At 41.0% G+C, this 20,149-nt stretch overlaps 1 protein-coding gene across 1 annotated transcript in view; it reads left to right on the top strand.

Annotated features, from left to right (window-relative positions):
• LOC132384455 (complement C1q-like protein 2) overlaps positions 1 to 20,149 on the top strand; it is a 54,904-nt gene that overhangs the window by 19,393 nt on the left and 15,362 nt on the right. The window lies entirely within an intron of this gene.

The following is a 20,149-nucleotide window of genomic DNA, read 5'->3' as shown; positions in this document are numbered from 1 at the left end:
CCAGATGGAGTATCAGGCCGAGTACTAAAGACCTGTGCTGATCAACTGGCTGGAGTGTCAACTGAGATCTTTAACCTCTCGCTTTGACAGTCTGAGGTACCCACCTGCTTTAAGCAGGCTTCACTACCTGAGAAGAATGTGGTAGCCCGTCTCAATGACTATTGTCCAGTGGTACTTATACCCAGAGTGATGAAGTGCTTTGAGAGGTTGTGATGAAACATATCAACTCCTGCCTGAGAAGCAACTTGGATCTGCTCCAATTTGCCTACCAGATCAACAGATCCACATCAGATGGTGTCTCATTGGCTCTTCGTTCAACCCTGGAGCATCGGGACAGCAAAGGTGCAAACATCAGGATGCTCTTCATCGACTACAGCTCTGCATTGAACACTCTCATCCACTCAAAACTAATCAATAAGCTTCAAACCCTTGACATCAATACCTTATTGAACAATTAGATACTCAATTTCCTTACTTGCAGACCTCAGTCACTTTAGATTGGCAACAACATCTCCTCCGCAATCTCCATCAGTACAGGCCGTGTGCTTAGACGCCTGCCCTACTCACTTTATACCTTTGACTGTGCAGCTACGCACAGCTCCAATACCATATTTAAGTCGTAGGCCAAATTGTAGGTGGTGACAAATCAGCATAACCTCTCACTCATTGCCAACAAGACCAAGAAGCTGATTATTGACTTCAGGAGGAGGAAATCAGAGGTCCGTGAGCCAATTCTCATTGGAGATTCAAAGGTGGAGAGGGTCAGGAACTGTAAACTCCTCAGTGTCATTAGTTCAGAAATCCTGTCCTGGGCCCAGCATGTAAGTGCAACTATGAAGAAAGCACAACAGTGGCTCTGCTTCCTGTGGAGTTTGCAAAGATTCGATATGACATCTAAAACTTTGGCAGACTTCTATAGATGTGTGGTGGACAGTATATTGCCTGGCTGCATCACGGCCTGGTGTGGAAACACCAATGCCTTTGAACAGATATTACTAAGTTGATACAGTCCAGTCCATCACAGGTAAAGCCCTCCCCACCACTGAGCACATCTGCATGGAGCGTTGTCACAAGAAAGCAGCATCCATTGTCAGGGACCCCCACCACCCAGGCCATGCTCTCTTCTCACTGCTGCCATCAGGAAGGAGGTACAGGAGCCTCAAGATTCACACCACCAGGTTCAGGAACAGCTATTACTCCTCAACCTTCAGGCTCTTGAACCAGAGGGGTTAACTTCACTCAATTTCACTTCCCCTATCAGTGAACTATTCCTACATCCTTTGGACTCACTTTCAAGGACTCATCATCTCATGTTCCCAATATTTATTGCTTATTTATTTATTATTTTTATTAGTAGTATTATAATTTTTTTCTTTCTTGTATTTGCACAGTTTGCTGCAAATTTGTCCACCTTAATGGTAAGGTCTTTCATTGATTCTAGCATGGTTTCCGGAGGACTAGAAAATTTCAAATGTCACTCCACTCTTCAAGAAGGGAGGGAGGTAGAAGAAAGGAGATGAAAGACCAGTTAGCCTGACCTCAGTGGTTTGGAAGATGTTGTAGTTGATTGTTAAGGGTGAGGTTTTGGGGTACTTAAGGAACATGTTAAAATAGGCCAAAGTCAGCATGGTCTCCTTAAGGGAAAACCATGCCTGACAAATCTGTTGGAATTCTTTGAGGAACTAACAAACAGGCTAGACAAAAGAGAATCAGTGGATATTGTATATTTGAATTTTCAGAAAACCTTTGACAAGGTGCCACATGAGTCTGCTTAGCAAGATAGGAGCCCATGATATTACAGGAAAGATTCTAGTGTGGATAGAGCATCGGCTGATTGACAGGAGGCAAAGAGTGGGAATGAAAGGGACTATTTCTGGCTGGCTGCTAGTGACTAGTGATGTTCTGCAAGAATCAAGATTGGGACGGCTTCTTTTTATGCTGTATGTCAATGATTTGAATGATGGAATTGATGACTTTGTGGCCAATCTTGCAGAAGATATGAAGATAGGTAGAGGGGCAGGTAGCATTGAGGAAGCAGGGAGGCGCAGAAGGACTTAGACAGTTTAGGAGAATGGGCAAAGAAGTGGCAGATAGAATACAGTGTTAGGAAGTGTATAGTTATACACTTTGGTAGAAGAAATTAAGTGTAAACTTTTTTCTAAGCAAGGAGAAAGGGGTGCAAAGGGACTTCGGAGTTCTCGTGCAAGGTTCCCTAAATGTTAACTTGCAGGTTGAGTGGATGGTAGGGAAGGCAAATGTAATGTTAGCATTCAGGACTGGAATATAAAAACAAGGATGTAATGCTGAGGCTTTATAAGGCACAGGTGAGGCATCACTTGGAGTATTGTGAGCAGTTTTGAGCCCCTTATTTAAGAAAGGATGTGCTGACATTGAAGAATATTCAGAGGAGGTCCATAAAAATTATTCCAGGATTGAAAGGCTTATCATGTGAGGTGCATTTGATGGCTCTGGGCCTGTATTTGCTGGAATTCAGAAGAATCAGGGGGTGATCTTATGGAAACACGTTAAATGTTGTAAAGCCTAGATAGAGTGGATGTGGGGAGGGTGTTTCCTATAGTGGGTGAGTCTAGGACCAGAGGGCACAGCCTCAGAATAGAGATATGTCCATCTAGAACAGAGATGAGGAGGAATTTCTTTAGCCAGAGGGTGGAGAATCTGTGAAACTCATTGCCATCGGTGGCTGTGGTGGCCAAGTCATGGGGTTTAAGGCAGGGCAGGAAAATGGGGTTGAGAAGGAAATGGATCAGCCATGATGAAATGCCAGAGCAGATGCTATGGGCCATAAGGCCTAAATCTGCTCCTATACCTTATGGTCTTATGATTCTATTATGGTTATTGTATTTATTGAGTACACCTGCAAGAAAATAAATCTCAGTGTTGTATATGGTGACACATATGTACTTCGATAATAAACTTACTGTGAACTTTAAACTTCTGAACTTCCAAATATTGCCTGTTTTGATACCATTGCTGTAAATCACTTGCTGGTAATTTACCCCCTTCCTTTCAATCTGTTCTGCATGCTTCACTGGTTTGGGGTACGGATGTTCATGGACCATCCTCTGCCTTGTCACTCTCTATCATCATTTCTGACTGGATTTAATGGAGCTACAGAGTTCTGCTGTGATCTGGTGCTTGCAGTGATGGTGTTTAGATCCGCCTAGCTAATAGATTCACAGCTCACAGCTTCTCCTAATCTGGAGCTGCAGCTCTATACTCGGTTTTAAAGCAGGCAAACCAGGTTTGGTCTGGTAGGAAGACATGGAGAATGAGGGGTGTGTAAGGGGCATGACTGTGTCGGTGTTGTGCATTTGCTTAACATCAGGTAGCTGCTCGGTTTCTTGAGTCCTGGCGAAGGGTCTCGGCCTGAAACATCGACTGTACTTCTTCCTATAGATGCTGCCTGGCCTGCTGTGTTCCACCAGCATTTTGTGTGTGTTGCTTGAATTTCCAGCATCTGCAGATTTCCTCGTGTTTGCGTTATTTGTTTCCTCGTTTATTTATTTATTGATTGTTTGATTGATTGCTTGAGATACAGCATGGAATAGGTCCTCCAGGCCAATGAACTGCACTGCCCAGCAACACCGGATTTAACCCCTGCCTAATCATGGGACAATTTCCAATGACCAATTAACCTACTGACCAGTAGGACTGTGGGAGGAAACCGGTGCAATCTAGGGAGATAATGTACAAACTCCTTACAGACAGTGGCTGGAATTGAACCTGGGTCGCTGGTACTGTAAAACGTGGCAGCAGTGCTAAGTTTAAGTGTTCTACCTATAGTCATTGACACTCCTCACCTTAAGGTCCATATTCTTCCATAAAAGATGTTTTACTTTAGGTACCACTGAATAAATTACAGAAAATCCACTAATGGAACATTTCAAAATAATAGGCATTGATTTTATGTCCAGCAGATTCACTAATGAAGGTGTTCTGTATGAAACAACCTGTGTATAACAACGTCCTCTCTCTACCTGGAGTTTAGAAGAATGATGGGGGATCTCATTGGAATCTATACCATATTGAAAGGTCTGGATAGAGTGGAGAGGATGTTTCCTATAATGAGGGAATCTAAGATCAGAGGCCACAACCTTAGAATTGAGGGACTCCCATTTAAAACAGAGATGAGGAAATATTTCTTCAGCCAGAGGATGGTGAATCTGTGGAATTCTTTGCCACAGACAGCTGTGCAGGCCAAGTCATTGGGTATATTTAAGGCATAGGTTGATAGGTTCTTTATTAATCAGGATGTCAAGGGTATGGGGAGAAGGCAGGAGAATGAGGTTGAGAGGGATAATAAATCAGCCATGGAGGAATGGCAGAGCAGACTCGATGGGCCAAATCCTAATTCTGTTCCTATGTCTTATGGTCTTACATAGACACAGATGAAGGGTTTTGCCCTGAAACATTGACTCTCCATAGTTGCTGCCTGACTTGCTGAGTTCCTCCAGCATTTTGTGTGTGTTACTCTGGATTTCCGGCATCTGTGGAATCTCCTGTGTCCTTTCAGTACTGTTAACCTGCTTTACAGTGATCTTTGATAGATTACTTAATATTCAGAGTTTAAATAGAGAAGAGAAATTGCATAAAATAAGTAGCCTACTATAACTGTCAGAGTTTAAAAAGTGAGAACTAGGAAATGCCATAGATAATAATGCTCCCCTTCAGTTCTGGGCCTCAGCCTTATTCAGACTGATAGGGTGAAAGTCTTATCCTGCTGACGGCTGCTAGAGAATTCTAAGTGAGGGGAATTTGGGCAAATTGGGACCAGTTCCCAGTAGACAAAAGTTGAGAACTGCCGATCATTCAAACCTAATTGGCACTAATAGGACAATCTCACTTAGGGTGGCTATTAGCCTGGCTGGTGTTGGAAATGAAAATGTCACCTTGATTTAGTAAGGGACACTCCTTTAAGCTTAGGGGTTATGCCAATTTGGGGCAGCATAGAGAGAGATCTCTGAACTGCATCTAACCCATACCGGTCCTGACTTTCAGCAAGATAAATTCTGTCCCTGGAAATAAAAAGCTGAGAAAAATGTTTAATCCATCGTGCTACCATTTTTTTCCATCTGGATCTGTTCAGAATTCTTCTGGAAATTTTCAACTTAAGATGTGCAAAGTAGATCTCAATAGAATTTTTTTTTTTGCAAGTGAGTGCAACTGTACTCAGCTTTAATACTTGGACAAGTATATGTAAAATTATACCGTCAAATAACTTTTGCTCTAAGTATTCTATTCATTATTGAAGATCTGTTTTTGTTTATTTTTATTATCAATGTCATTGAAATAACTGCAAAAAGGAAATTTATAGAGTGAAAATATATTTATAAAGGCACTATCTGGGGGTAATATTGGAGTGTATTTGATAATTTGTCAGAATGTCGTTACCTTTGACATGTAAATACCTTGATGCTCTTCTGTGTTAATTGTGTTCCCTTAATTCATATGCAATTACACTGCATCCAACTTGCAAGATTTCCATCTGTCGGGAAGACAGAGGCATGCTCTGTGCTTTGGAGACCTCGCAGAAGGACATCAGTTTGATAAGGAGTGAGGGAATGCCTGCCTTTACATGATGAATGCCATTCATCACTGCCTCACTCTTTTTAAGAGTAATACTTACTCGTGCCCTAGAGTATTATATTGCTGCAGTAACTGAAATTGCAGTTACCCTATTTTTATCACTCAGTGGCTTTTGAAGAACTAGTATCTTTCAATGAAATTGCATTACAGGTCTTCAGCCTTTTGGGGATTAAATTTAATCTCACAACATTAATATATTGAGAGAATCACAAACAAGTGTCAATCCCCCCTTAGAAATATGAATGGATGTATGTTATGGTTTGGTACAAGGTTTCACAGGCCTGTGACCCTGATCTAAGGTGAAGTAGTTAATCTTGGACAAGGCTTTAACATTGCCGAGAGTATCCCACTGTAACTGAGAATGTAAATCAGTTAGACTTTCTTTTTTCTATTTTCCTTGGAAAATACACAATGGTGAGGATTACATCCGGGTTTGATTGTGATATACTCCTTTGGCAAATGGTCCACTGGGATGCCATTTAAATCACACACGTGACAAGTAGCTGCTTGAGAAAGGTGCATAGCAGGGTGCGGTTGTCCATGGAACTATGCACGCTGCTTTCACAATAATAGAGAAAATGGGAATAAAAGAATTCTTATGTTTCGCTTTCTAGTGCGTCTGACTCCAGATCAGAACACTGGAACACTGTTCAAAATGCAAAGCAGACTCGATGGGTCAAGTGGCCTAATTCTGCTCCTGTGTCTTATGGTCTTAACAGAAATTTGGTATTTGTATCACTATGAAGAAACATGCAAGCTTTTAACATTTCTATATCTACACTGCTTTATTGCCCCTCTACCAGCATCCATCACTTCCACTGCCCCTTCCAGCCCCACGCACTTGCCTCCTCATCTCTCATGTAACGCCAGATCCTAGTGACAACAGGGTGGTTCATTTTGACTTTAGGAAATTGGCTTGAAATTGACTAATAAATCAATGGTAATGAGATACTGTCACTTTCACTGATTGACAGTGGGAGCTGAGATCTTGTTGATTATTGATTTATGTGTCTCAGTACTGGAGATGTTGGCCTTGGTGCAAACAGGCATCATTAAAATTTACATTATCTTTTACCTTTTATATAAATAATATAAAATATCAACACATGTCATTTACCTACCTATCGCTGAAGAACTGTGTTGGGCTGATTGGCTGCAACAGATTGTTAGAATCATCGGTGCCTATTTCCAGTGTACAACTCCCTTTCTGATGTAGTGGCATGTTTGTGATATTACTTCCCTCATTTTGAGGATGGTCTTGGACTCCCACAATGAAATTTGACTACAAAGCTTGGAAATGTTTTTATTTGTGCTTAGTATCTTTATGGAGAATGAATTTTGCAGTTTTCAATATGTATTGTGTTGTAAATGTTCTCAGTTGCTGCACATATTGACCTGTGGAAATCTTTTTAGTGTGGGTTTTATGAAATGGGAACCTGTGGTCAGGGTTCATTCTATTGCACACTGCGATCACTTTGGAAATGCATCAAGTCTGAATAATTTTGGAGTCATTTAAAAAGAGATATTCTCCATGGCCTCCATGCATTTCAAATATTTCCATGGTAAGTCAAGAACAATAGTAATCTCAATGTCAGTGAAATGAAAAGAATCAGTTTTTTTAAGAACAAACTGGACATCATCTGAGCCTCTAAATTGGATGAGTGTTTTAAATTCATGTAACAGTGCATAATATTACAATTAATATTTTTGGATAAATTTGTTGGTCATTGATATTCAGCTGTTCTGTAATCCACAGCTCCTGCAAATCATCTTATTATTTAGGATAATAAATAATATAATAACCTTGGTTTCATCACTTATCCCTGAAACATCTCTAAATACAGTACTATCAGAGTATGACATGATTGTGCACTTTGTTTCTGAGCTCTATGACCTTTGGATTGAGCTTGAAAGAAGGGTCAAATGTCAGACGAACAGGTATGACAGCACATTGAACCCAAAGCAGAACTAATCATGTTAATATATTGATTTTTAACAGGGAAATGTAAGTACTGTAATGTACAATATCAGCATTAAGGTGCAAGTCTTGTTTTTTATTAGGTGAATTCTCAAAAGTAAGGCATGTTCTTTGGATTTTGTCTGACTTTAATTTATAATAACCACCAATAGATATTTAAGCAAAATTAGTGTATTGATGTTGTGGGAAGAAATAACTGCTGAAAAATTGTATTCATACTCTTTTGGTACACTAAACATACACTCAATGGCCACTGTATTAGGTTCCTCCCATACCTAATAAAGTGGCCACTGAGTGTATGTTCATGGTCTTCTGCCCATCCATTTCAAGGTTCAATGTGTTGTGCATTCAGACGTGCTCTTGTGCACCCCACTGTTGTAACGCCTGGTTATCTGAGTTCCTGTCAGCTTGAACCAGTCTGGCCATTCTCTTCTGACCTCTCTCATTAACAAGGCATTTTCACCCACAGAACTTGCTTACTGGGTGTTTTTTTTTTTTTGTTTTGTTTTTTTTTTGCACCAGACCCTGTAAACTGGAGACTGTTGTGTGTAAAAATCCCAGGAGATCAGCAGTTTCTAACATGCACAAACCACCAGTCTGGCACGAACAATCATTCCATAATCAAAGTCACTTGGATCATGTTTCTTCCCCATCTGATAGTTGGCTGAAACAACTGACCTCTTGACCATGTCTACATGCTTTTATGCATTGAGTTGCTGCCACATGATTGGCTGATTAGATATCTTAATTAGCAGGTGCACCAGTGCACCTAATAAAGTGGCCACTGTGGTATACTACATATGGAAGTATTCCCTCATCAGAAATTCCTGAAACAAGTGTTAACGCAGCCCATTGTGGTTTGCACACATGCTAAAATAGGACCAGCAGAGTTCCCGTTGGAAGCTGTTTACAAGGCCTGCTGGTGGTATGCCATTGGCATTGTTGGTCACTGGTCAATGTGTCAGACAATGAAGGACCTTGTGGCATAAAAGGCTGCCAATGGAGGTGATGGAAAATGATGGGTGGGGGAGAACATGGCGACCTCCTGGTGTGTGGAGCCCCATGTGATCCCCTACCCTGGTCAAGTTCCATACTGAGTGGCGTCGCCACATTACAAAGCGCAGGTGGCCAGGAGCGGAGACTGAAGCTTCAGATCCAATGTGAGTTGCACAAAGAGGCTGCAACTAACGAAGGGACAACCATTGGTGCGATTTCCATTCTCCTGAACACTGAAACCTGAGGCTGGTAGATGCTGTGTTCAAAACATCAATAACACAGTATAATTATCAACCTCAAAGCAAAGTTTTTTTTGTAAGCCTTCAACAAAGATCATGGGTTACACCTAAAAGCTCCTATTTACATGTGTATCATGGTTTATAATCTAATTCGGGTTCCAACTGACATGGGGAATTACTCATGGAAGTGCCTGGGCCAGTTTCTCTAATGGTGCCTGGAATGATTGCTGGCATGTTCTCGTGTGGTAAAACTATGATTTCTAAAAAAGGCAGGTGCAAATAGATCTAATTTCTGGGCTACAGACTTTTCAACCCCAGAAGGTTAATATGATCATACATTACCTGTGTCACATAATCTATTTTAAAGGCTAAGGGCCATTTAATGGAACAAAAGATCTGTTTAAGCCTTACAATATTAGATGAAAATTAATAGCTTTCACTGACTTTGATTTATACTCGAGACAAACTTCATTAACGCACCATGCCTCCAATTAGTTAAGCTGTTAATTTTGTCCATGGGAATTGCAAGTTCTTATCTCCCACCTAAAATTGTCAGTGAAATCCACATGCCATCCACTCTATTTACCTAGGGAGTTCTCCTCCATAATACTGACCACAGTTTACAAACCACCAGTGGCCGACTATAATCAAGCACTTGAGATTCTACCTGCTGCGGTCCCCAGACGAGAAACAGTCCACACCGATTAATTTAAATCATAGTCAGGGATTTCAATCAGGCTTGTTTGAAGAAATCTCTGCCCAGTTACCATCAGCACATAACCTATAGCACCAAAGGTTCCAACACACTAGACCACTGCTATATGAATGCTAAGGAATGCCCAGACTGTATTTCAGTAAATCTAATCACTTGGCTGTCCTTCTCCTACCTGCATACAGGCAGAGGCTAAAGAGCAAAATTCCAGAGATTAGGACAACAAAGAGATGGTCACAGGAGGCATAGGAGCGGCTACAAGATTGCTTCCGATTGGTGGACTGGGCCATGTTCAAGGATTCATCTACAGATCTGAATGAATACACCTCAGTTGTCACTGAATGTATTAAAACAGTTGTAGACAAGTGTGTCCCCACAAAATCATTCAGAGCCTTCCCCAGCCAGAAGCCCTGGAGGAACCATGAGATCCACAATCTGCTAAGGGCCAGATCAGAGGCGTTCAAGTTTGGAGACTAAGAAATTTACACAAGGTCCAGGTACAATCTCTGGAAAGCCATTTCACGGGTGAAGTGGCAATTCTGGACTAAACTTGAAACAATGAAGAATGCTCAACAGTTGTAGCAGGGCTTGAATGGTATCACCTTTTATAAAGTAAAATCAAGTGACAAAGGCAACAACAGGCTTCGTTTCCAAATGAGCTCAATGCCTTCTATACTCGCTTTGACTGTCAAAGCATGGAGGGACAATCACAATCTCCCACAGCCCTTGATAAACTTGTGATATTAGTCTCTGAGGCTGACGTGACAGCATCCTTCAGGAGGGTGAACCCACAGAAATCATCAGGCACAGGCAAAGGGTCTCGGCCTGAAACGTCGACAGTGCTTCTTCCTATAGATGCTGCCTGGCCTGCTGTGTTCCACCAGCATTTTGTGTGTGTTGCTTGAATTTCCAGCATCTGCAGATTTCCTCGTGTTAACCTCTTACTCAATGTCACCAAGACCAAGGAACTGATTACTGACTTCAGGAGGAGAAAACCAGAGGTCCATGAGCCAGTCCTCATCAGAAGATCAGAGGTGGAAAGGCTCAGTAACTTTAAATTCCTCAGTGTTACCATTTCGGAGGACCTGTCTTGGGCCCAGTGTTATAGTGCAATTATGAGGAAAGCACGACAGCACCTCTACTTCCTTAGAAGTCTGCAAAGATTCAGCAAGACATCTATAACTCTGACAAACTTCTATAGGTGTGTGGTGGAGAGTATATTGACTGGTTGTACCACAGCCTGGTACGCAAACACCAATACCCTTGAATGAAAAATCCTACAAAAATGGAATCTCATGTGGATAGGGTGGTGAAGAAAGCTTTTGGTATGCTGGCCTTTATAAATCAGAGCATTGAGTATAGGAGTTGGGATGTAATGTTAAAATTGTACAAGGCATTGGTAAGGCTAAATTTGGAGTATTGTGTACAGTTCTGGTCACTGAATTATAGGAAAGATGTCAACAAAATAGAGAAAGTACAGAGAAGATTTACTAGGATGTTACCTGGGTTTCAGTACCTAAGTTACAGAGAAAGGTTGAACAAGTTAGGTCTTTATTCTTTGGAGCGTAGAAGTTTGAGGGGGGACTTGATAGAGGTATTTAAAATTATGAGGGGGATAGATAGAGTTAACATTGATAGGCTTTTTCCATTGAGAGTAGGAAAGATTCAAACAAGAGGACATGAGTTGAGAGTTAGGGGGCAAAAGTTTAGGGGTAACATGAGGGGGAATTTCTTTACTCAGAGAGTGGTAGCTCTGTGGAACGAGCTTCTAGTAGAAGTGGTAGAGGCAGTTTCGATATTGTCATTTAAAGTAAAATTGGATAGGTATATGGACAGGAAAGGAATGGAGGGTTATAGGCTGAGTGCAGATCAGTGGGACTAAGTGAGAGTAAGCGTTTGGCACGGACTAGAGGGGCCAAGATGGCCTGTTTCCATGCTGTAATTGTTATATGGTTATATGGTTTATATAAAAAGTAGTGGACATGGCCCAGTCCATCACGGGTAAAACCCTCCTCACCATTGAGCACATCTACACAGAGCATTGTCACAGGAAAGCAGCATCCATCATCAGGGACCCCCACCACCCAGGCCATGCTCTTTTCTCGCTGCTGCCATCAGGAAGAAGGTACAGGAGCCTCAGGACTCACACCACCAGGTTCAGGAACAGTTATTACCCCTCAACCATCAGGCTCTTAAACCAAACTTCAACTTCACTTGCCCCATCATTGAAATGTTCACACAACCTATTGACTTACTTTCAAAAAACCTTCATCTCATTTTCTCAATATTTATTTAGTATTATTATTATTTCTTTCTCTCTATTTGTATAGTTTGAGTCTTCGGCAAATTGGTTAAACACCCAAGTTGGTGTGGTCTTTCAGTGATTTTATTATGGTTATTCTTCTATTGTGGACTTCTTGAGTATGTCCACAAAAATGAATCTCAGGTTTGTACATGGTGGCATATATGTACTTTGATAATAAATTTACTTTGAACTTTGATCGTCAGCTGTGTCTTTCTGTTTACCAGGATTGTTCTTATGGAAATCTTTATTGCAAGTGGTTAGAAAGGCATTTGAAAAGATATATATATTTTTGTGGCACTGAATTATATTTGGAGATTGGATTAAATTTAGAAAATCTGAGTTCTCACTCCCATTCAGTTTATGTGTAAATTGCAGCCAGATATCACTCGTCTGTAAATGACTCGAAAAATACATCACTATGGTATTTCAGAGTCTGAAATAAGCACTCATCACTTGATTCTTTCTAATTAATTGTAATACCTATAATCAAATCTCTGTAAGATTACTTAGATGGGTAACTAAAGACCTCTTGATGTGATGTACACTCAGTGGCTTCTTCATTATGTACACCTGTACACCAGCTCATTAAATCAAATATCTAATTAGCCAATCAGGTGGTAGCAACTCAGTGTATAAAAGCATGCAGACATGGTCAAGAGGTTCAGTTGTTGTTCAGACCAAGCTTCAGAATAGGGAAGAAATGTGATCCAAGTGACTTTGATTATGGATTGATTGTTGGTGCCAGATGGTGCAGTTTGAGTATCTCAGAAATAGCTGATCTCCCGGGATTTTCACGCACAACACTCTCTAGAGTTTACAGAAAATGGTTCAGAAACAAAAACACCCAGTAAGCAGGGCACCAGAGTTCAATTCCGATGCCATCTGTAAGAAATTCACACATTCTTCCAGTGAGCGCATGGGTTTCCTCGAAGTGCTCCAGTTTCCTCCCACATTCTCTAAGGAGATACTGGATAGTAGGTTCATTGGTCATTGTAAATTCTCCTGTGATGTGGCTAGAGTTAAATATGTAGCTTGTTGGGCCGGTAATGCCTGTTCCGCACTGAATCTCTAAATAAATACTGTATCTTGTTACTGAGAGAGGTCAGTGGAGAATGCCAGACTGGTTCAAGTTGCCAGGAAGGTGACAATAACTCATGCATTATAACAGTGATGTGCAGAAGAGCATCTCTGAACACATTGAACCTTGAAGTGGACGGGCTACTACAGCAGAAGACCACGAACATACAATCAGGGGCCACTTCATTAGGTACAGGAGCTATCTATCAAAGTGTCCGCTGAGAGTAAGTAGCAGGAAAAATGTTTGAATTTATCTTTAAGGAGATGGTAAAAGGGTACATAGAAAATAAAAATTGCATTGGCCACTGTTATGAAAGGAAAATAATACCTGACAGATCTGTTAAGATTGTTTAAATGTTATAATAATAGATAAGGCAGGACCTGTGGATGTGGGATATTTGGAGTTTCAGGAGGCCTTCATTAAGGTACCACATGAGATATTTATTAACATGGTACTTGGATTGAGATACTGGACTACGCATTTGTTAACAGACAGAAAACAGTAGAAATAAAAGCAGAAAATGCTGGAAATATGCAGCAAAACGGGCAGCATCTGTGAAAAGAGAAACAGACAGAGTTTGTCATTTATTGGAAGGGCCTTCAGCCTGAGTCACTAACTGTGTTTCTTTACCCACGGGTTACCTGACCTGCTGAGTGTTTCCAACATTGTTTTTATCTCACATTTTCACTATCTGTATATTTTGATTTTCGCAGAATAGGAAGAGTTAGGCCATTTTCGAGATGGGAGTTTGTGATAAGTGTGGCATCACAGGACTTAGTGCTGGGCCCCGGATATTCACAAACTATATCAATGATTTTGATGAGTGGATCAAAGATAATATTTCCAAGTTTTCTGATGATACAAAGCTAAGTCGTAAGGAAGAAGCAGGGACTCAATGGGATATTGACAGCCTAATTGAATGGGCAAGGACATGGGATCCAATGTGAAAAAAATGTGAGGTCGTCCACTTTTGTACAAGGAAATTGAAAAGCAAAGTATTATTTAAATAATGGGAGGCTGTAAGATGTTGTTGCCTGGAGGGACCTGGGTGTCCTTGTATGCAAATCACTGACAATTAACAACACCAACAGTGCAGCATAATGAACAGTTGAAATTTTGGGCCAAGACCCATCATCAGGTGACATATGGTGCCTGACCTGCTAAATTCCTTTTGGCATTTTCAGTGTGTCAATCCCATCTGCAGTCTTTCTTATGCCCCCACTGACAGTTAAGATACGGGCACAGAAAGAACTAGTAGAGCTAAACCACAGAGCTTTTATTAAAAGTGAATTTGAGTACAAAAGTAAAGGCATATCGTTCCAATTATAAGGAGCTTGGTGAGATTGCATCTGGAATGCTATGTCCAGGTCTGGTGCTCCTTTCTAAGGTAAGGTATGCTTGCAATAGAGGGGTTGCAACAAAGATCCACCAGATTGAATCCTGGAATAGGGAACTGTCCTACAAGGGGAGATTAAGCAGATCAGTTTTATACTTCCCTAAATATAGATGCGCAAATGTGATATCATTGAAACACGCCAAATTATTATGGAGCTTGACAGGGTAGCTGCAGGGATATTTCCTGTGTCTGGAACCAGGGATCACAATCTGAAGGTAAGGGGTCAGCCACCCATATTTTTTTCATCTTGTAAATCTCTGGAATTCTCTATCCATGGAGGCCATGAAGGATCAAACATTAAGTATAATCAAAGCAAGAGATCAATCAATTTTTGGATATTAAGTTAACAAGGGACCTGGAGGAAGATGCTGTGAGGTAAGAGATCAGCCATGATTCTATTGAATGGCAGGGTAGGCACAAGGAGCAGAAGGCCTTCTCTTGCTTCTATTTCTTAAGTTCTTATATCCTTAAATGTATCCTAGATATAATTTTATGTGGTCCTACATTCCTGGTAGGCCTGTGTTGCATGCCTCCGTGATTCTATGACTATTAGTGCAGTCCTGTCCTGCTGCAGACAAGATTTTGGTCAAGTTACAGAGATTTCAGTCCAGTTACATATGCAGATTAAAAGGTGGAGGTGTTTGCTGTCTTTAATCTACAGGATAAGTCCCCAGGGCCTGACAAGGTGTCCCCTCAGACCATGTGGGAGGCAAGTGCAGGAATTGCAGGAGCCATAGCAAAGATATTTAAAACATTTTTTGCTATGAGTGAGGATAGCTAATATTGTTCTGTTGTTTAAGAAAGGCTCTAAGAATAAGGCAGGAAATGATAGGCCAGTGAGCCTGACATCAGTAGTGGGAAAGTTACTGCAAGGTGTTCTAAGGGACCAGATATATAGGTAGTTGGATAGACAGGGACTGATTAAGGATAGTCAGCATGGTTTTGTGTGTGGGAGGTAGTCTACCCAATCTTATAGATTTTTTCGAGGAAGTTACCAGGAAGGTTGATGAAGACAAGGCAGTGGATGTTATCTACATGGACTTTAGAAATACCTTTGTCAAGGTCCTGCATGGGTGGTTGGTCAAGAAGTTCCAGTTGTTCGGCGTTCAAGATGTGGCAGTAAATTGGACTCGACATTGACTTTGTGGGAGAAGGCAGAGAGTGGTAGTGGAGGATTGCCTCTCTGAGTGGAGGCCTGTGACTAGTGGCGTGCCACAGGGATCAGTGCTGGGTCTGTTGTTGTCTGTCATCTATATCAGTGATCTGGATGACAATGTGGTTAACTGGATCAGGAAATTTGCAGATGACACCAAGGTTGGGCGTGTAGTGGACAGCAAGGAAGGTTATCAGAACCAACTGGAAAAAATGAACTGAAAAATGGCAGATGGAAATTAACGCAGACAAGTGCAAGGTGCTGCACTCTGGGAGGACAGACCAGGGCAGGTCTTACACAGTGAGCAGTAGGACACTGAGGAGTGTGGTAGGACAGAGGGATCTGGAAATACAGGTTCATAACTCAGTGAAAGTGGCTTCACAGGTAGATTGGGTCATAAAGAAAGGTTTTGCCACTTCACCCTTCATAAATCAAATTATTGAGTACAGGAGATGGGATGTTATGTCGAAGTTGTACAAGACATTGGTGAGGTCTAATTTGGAGCACTGTGTGCAGTTTTGGTCACCTATCTACAGGAAAGATGTCAATAAGGTTGAAAGAGTACAGAGAAAAATTTACAAGGATGGTGCCAGGACCTGAGGGCCTCAGTTACAGGGAAAGGTTGAATAGGTCAGGACTTAGAAGATGGAGGGGAGATTTGATAGAGGTATGCAAAGTTATGAGGGGTATAGATAGGGTAAATGAAAGCAGGCTTTTTGCACTGAGGTTAGGTGAGACTACAATCAGAGGTCATAGGTTAAGGGTGAAAGGTTTAAGGGGAACATGAGGGGGAATCTTCTTCACTGAGTGGATGAATGGGAGGGGTATGGAGGGCTATGGTCCCAGTGCAGGTCGATGTGACAAGGCAGATTAATGGTTTTGCATGGATAAGATGGGCCAAAGAGCCTGTTTCTGTGCTGTACTGTACTCTGACTCTACAACTTAGTTTGGACAGTAGGAACATTGACTGATCCAAATCAGCACACCTCCCCCAAAATAAACAATTGTTTCAGTGGCAGGAAGAGCTGATTATTTCCTAAACATGTGTACTCCAACCCACACAATTTCCAAATATTCAGTGGAACTATCAATATGATATACAATAAGACCAGTTTAAGAAAATCAGTACTTTTGTTTCAAGCCTTGATGCAAGTAACAGAATACAGTTTCTTTGCTGTTCTCAAATAATTACTTGAAAGAAATAATTGTTTTCCATATTGGTACTTAAAAATATATTTTTTTGTTGAATTATACTGAAAGCACATCCCCAAATGTTAAATTTTGAAACCCAATCCAATAACACCTCTGCAGCTAGTTTTTTGTACATTTAAGCCAGAAGTTTTTGCCATTCTTAATCATGCTTGGGATGGTGTTTGTCTACTACCTTTTCTTGAACCACTGCTGTCCTTATGGACAGCACAAGGGAAATCCAAGATTTTGACCCAGTGTTGGTAAAGGAATGGTGACCGTTCCAGGTTACTTTTGGTTTGTGGGAGTTGGAACCTTTATAAATCAATTCAGTTGGATCCTTTCAGCTTTCCCTTTGAACTAATTATTTATTTTAGTATTAAGATATATGCTACTGATTTTGTTTGCTGTAAGTATATTCAGTAAATCCATCAACTCATTTCTATTTGCATTCAATAAAAGAGTTTATAATTGACTCCTTGAATATCATCTCTGTAACAGCAGGAATACAGGGAAGTGGAGCATATGGTAATGTTGCTCTGTGTAATTTAGCTACAATGAGAGCAAGTATGCTTTAATTTAATAAATTTATTTGTTTGGGATTATTTTACAGGTTAATACGTTCAGTTTTCTTAGTTTTAATTTTTACAGTTTAAAACATTCAAATAATAGACTATCCTCAGAATTTTATTGATCTTTGCTAATGGTTGAAAATTTTCTGATAAAATACAGCACTTAACATATGCATTTAATAAATCAAAATTTCAAAGAAAATGTAGCATTGGAATTTACCAAATTTTGTTTTACCTTGACTCAATGAAGGAACAGTTTATAAATAAATTATTGTAAAATTCAAATGTGGTTATCTCTTTATAGTATCTATTTTAAACAACTTTAATAACCCTTGATAAGTAAGCCAGTTTTTTATTGAAGGCAGTTACTAACCTCAAGTTTTCCTGATTTAATAATATGTAGAGACAAAGGAATCACTTTGGATAGCGTGTGAATTTATGCAGTAAACCCATCTACATTCCTCTTCTCGCTTTTGGCCGTATGTTTGGTGATCTCTGAGCTAATTAGGCCCTGGATGCTTCTCCATTTTAAATATGATCAGGACTTGTGGGAACTAAGGGGACAGGTCACTGCAGAAAACAGCTGCTGTTAAGAGTGATTAAACATACCAAAACACTTGGCAGAGACTTAGAAAAGCAGTTCATAATTTGAAAATTAAGAACATATCAACACCAGTGTTAGGAAATGCACCCGTTTTATGAGGATTCCCAGGAGCTAAAGTCACATCTATATATATTGTATTTGGAGATCTAAAATGGTTCATGAATTATAATCTTCGTTTGTTGCCATACTGACAGGGTTATGTCTGAGGTAAGTTAGAATGGTGAGTAACCTTGTTCCAGATGCATCCTGCTCCTTTTTGGCAAAAGCACAGACATCAAAAGGACAGAAGCTGGAAATGAAAGGAACAAGCTGCTCAATGATATCAGCCCTCATTTTCCCTGTTCTCCCCCTAAGCTTCTGCAATTAAAGCAGATATGGTGCAATTCTGCAGTTTGATTAAAAAGAAAAGAGATTTATCACTCTCCTGCAAGTCTCACTGTGATTCCATATTAAACGGCAATAGGGAAGAGACAAGGGCATAAATATAGGCGCCATGGTAGCACAGTGGTTAGCGTGACACTATTACAGCTTGCGGTGTTGGAGTTCAGAGTTCAATCCCAGCATCCTCTGTAAGGCGTCACTGTACGTCCTCCCTGTGGAATGTGTGGGTTTTCTCCGGGTGCTCTGGTTTCTTCCCACAGGCCAAAGATGTACTGGGTAGGTTAATTCGTCATTGTAAATAGTCCTGTGATTAGGTTAGAGTTAAATTGGAGTTGTTGGGGGTTGCTTAGACAGAGCTGCTTAAAGGCCCAACTGTGCTGTATTGCTAAATCAATAAATATATGGGTGACCTTCTGAGAACTTTGCAGTGGAAGACAGCCAGGGAACCTAATTCACATAATATTCATCATACAGGGTCTGTCTCTGCTGCTCCCAGCTTAAACTGCTGAATCTCATTATACTTTCCATAAACAAGATTCTAATGGTTCCTTGAAAATGAACCAAAATCGCTGGGAATTACGGGAACTGACACCGCACGACGCACTTCCAAATAACTGAGCTCCAAGTTGAACAAAGTATATTCGATCCTTTATTACAAAACCAGCAAAGACGAACAATCTTATAGTGATAAAAGCTAACAAATCTAAAATTAACAATATAGTGGAATAAGAGTAATTAGCACTCAGAGCATAATTAGCAGTCAACAAAAAAATATCACCCCCCCCCCCCCCCAGCTCACTCCCTCTCATTTGCAGGGGGCGGGGATCCAGAATGTGAGAGAGGATAGCAAGAGGAAGAATAAAGGACAGGTGGGGACTACACAGTTCCAGAATATTAAGTGTGTAGTAGAGAAAGGTGAGGCGGAACAAGTGATAAGGAGGACACATGTACAGAGGGATGGTCTGATGGAACATGGAGTTAAATGTGTTGAAAGAGTTAAGTAAATTTAAGAAGGACAACAAAATTCTAGGGGCGTATAGCCCGATGGGAGTTCGGGGAGCTGGGTTAAGCACAATAGGCAGCGATTTAAACAGAGAGAGGGGAAATGGGCTAAAAATTCTATATCTGAATGCACAAAGTGTCAGAAATAAGGCGGATGAGCTTGAAGCTCAGGTGCGAATGGGTAACTATGATGTTGTTGGGATAACAGAGACATGGCTGCAGGGAGATCAGACCTGGGAAATGAATGTACAAGGGTATACGTGCTATCGTAGGGACAGAAATGTGGGCAGAGGGGATGGGGTGGCCCTGTTGGTGAGGAATGAGATTCAGTCCTTTGCAAGGAGGGGACATAGGGTCAGGAGAAGTGGAGTCTGTGTGGATAGAACTGAGGAACAGTAAGGACAAAAAGACCCAAATGGGTGTTGTCTACAGGCCACCAAACAGTAGCATGGATATTGGGTGCAAGTTGAATAGGGAGTTAACATTGGCATGTGGCAAAGGTAATGTCGCAGTAGTTATGGGGGATTTCAACATGCAGGTAAACTGGGAGAATCAGGTTGGTGCTGGACCAGAGGATAAGGAGTTTGTAGAGTGCCTACGGGATACATTCTTGGAACAGCTTGTACGAGAGCCGACCAGGGACAAGACTATTCTGGATTTAGTGTTGTGTAATGAACAGGATTTGATAAGCGATCTTGAAGGAGCCATTAGGAGGTAGTGATCATAATATGATAAGTTTTTATCTGCAATTTGAGAAAGATAAGGGCAGCTCGGAGGTGTCAGTGTTGCAGATGAACAGGGGAAACTATGGAGCCGTGAGGGAGGAGCTGGCCAAAGTTAACTGGATGGATATCCTAGCAGAAAAGACAGTGGAACAGCAATGGCAGGTATTCTTGGGAATAATGCACAAGGTGCAAAATCAGTTCATCCCCCGGAGA

The sequence above is a fragment of the Hypanus sabinus genome, chromosome X1 (assembly GCF_030144855.1).
Source record: "Hypanus sabinus isolate sHypSab1 chromosome X1, sHypSab1.hap1, whole genome shotgun sequence".
NCBI lineage: Eukaryota > Metazoa > Chordata > Chondrichthyes > Myliobatiformes > Dasyatidae > Hypanus > Hypanus sabinus.
Note: the sequence above shows the minus strand (reverse complement) of the source record. Positions and strands in the feature narration are given on the sequence as shown.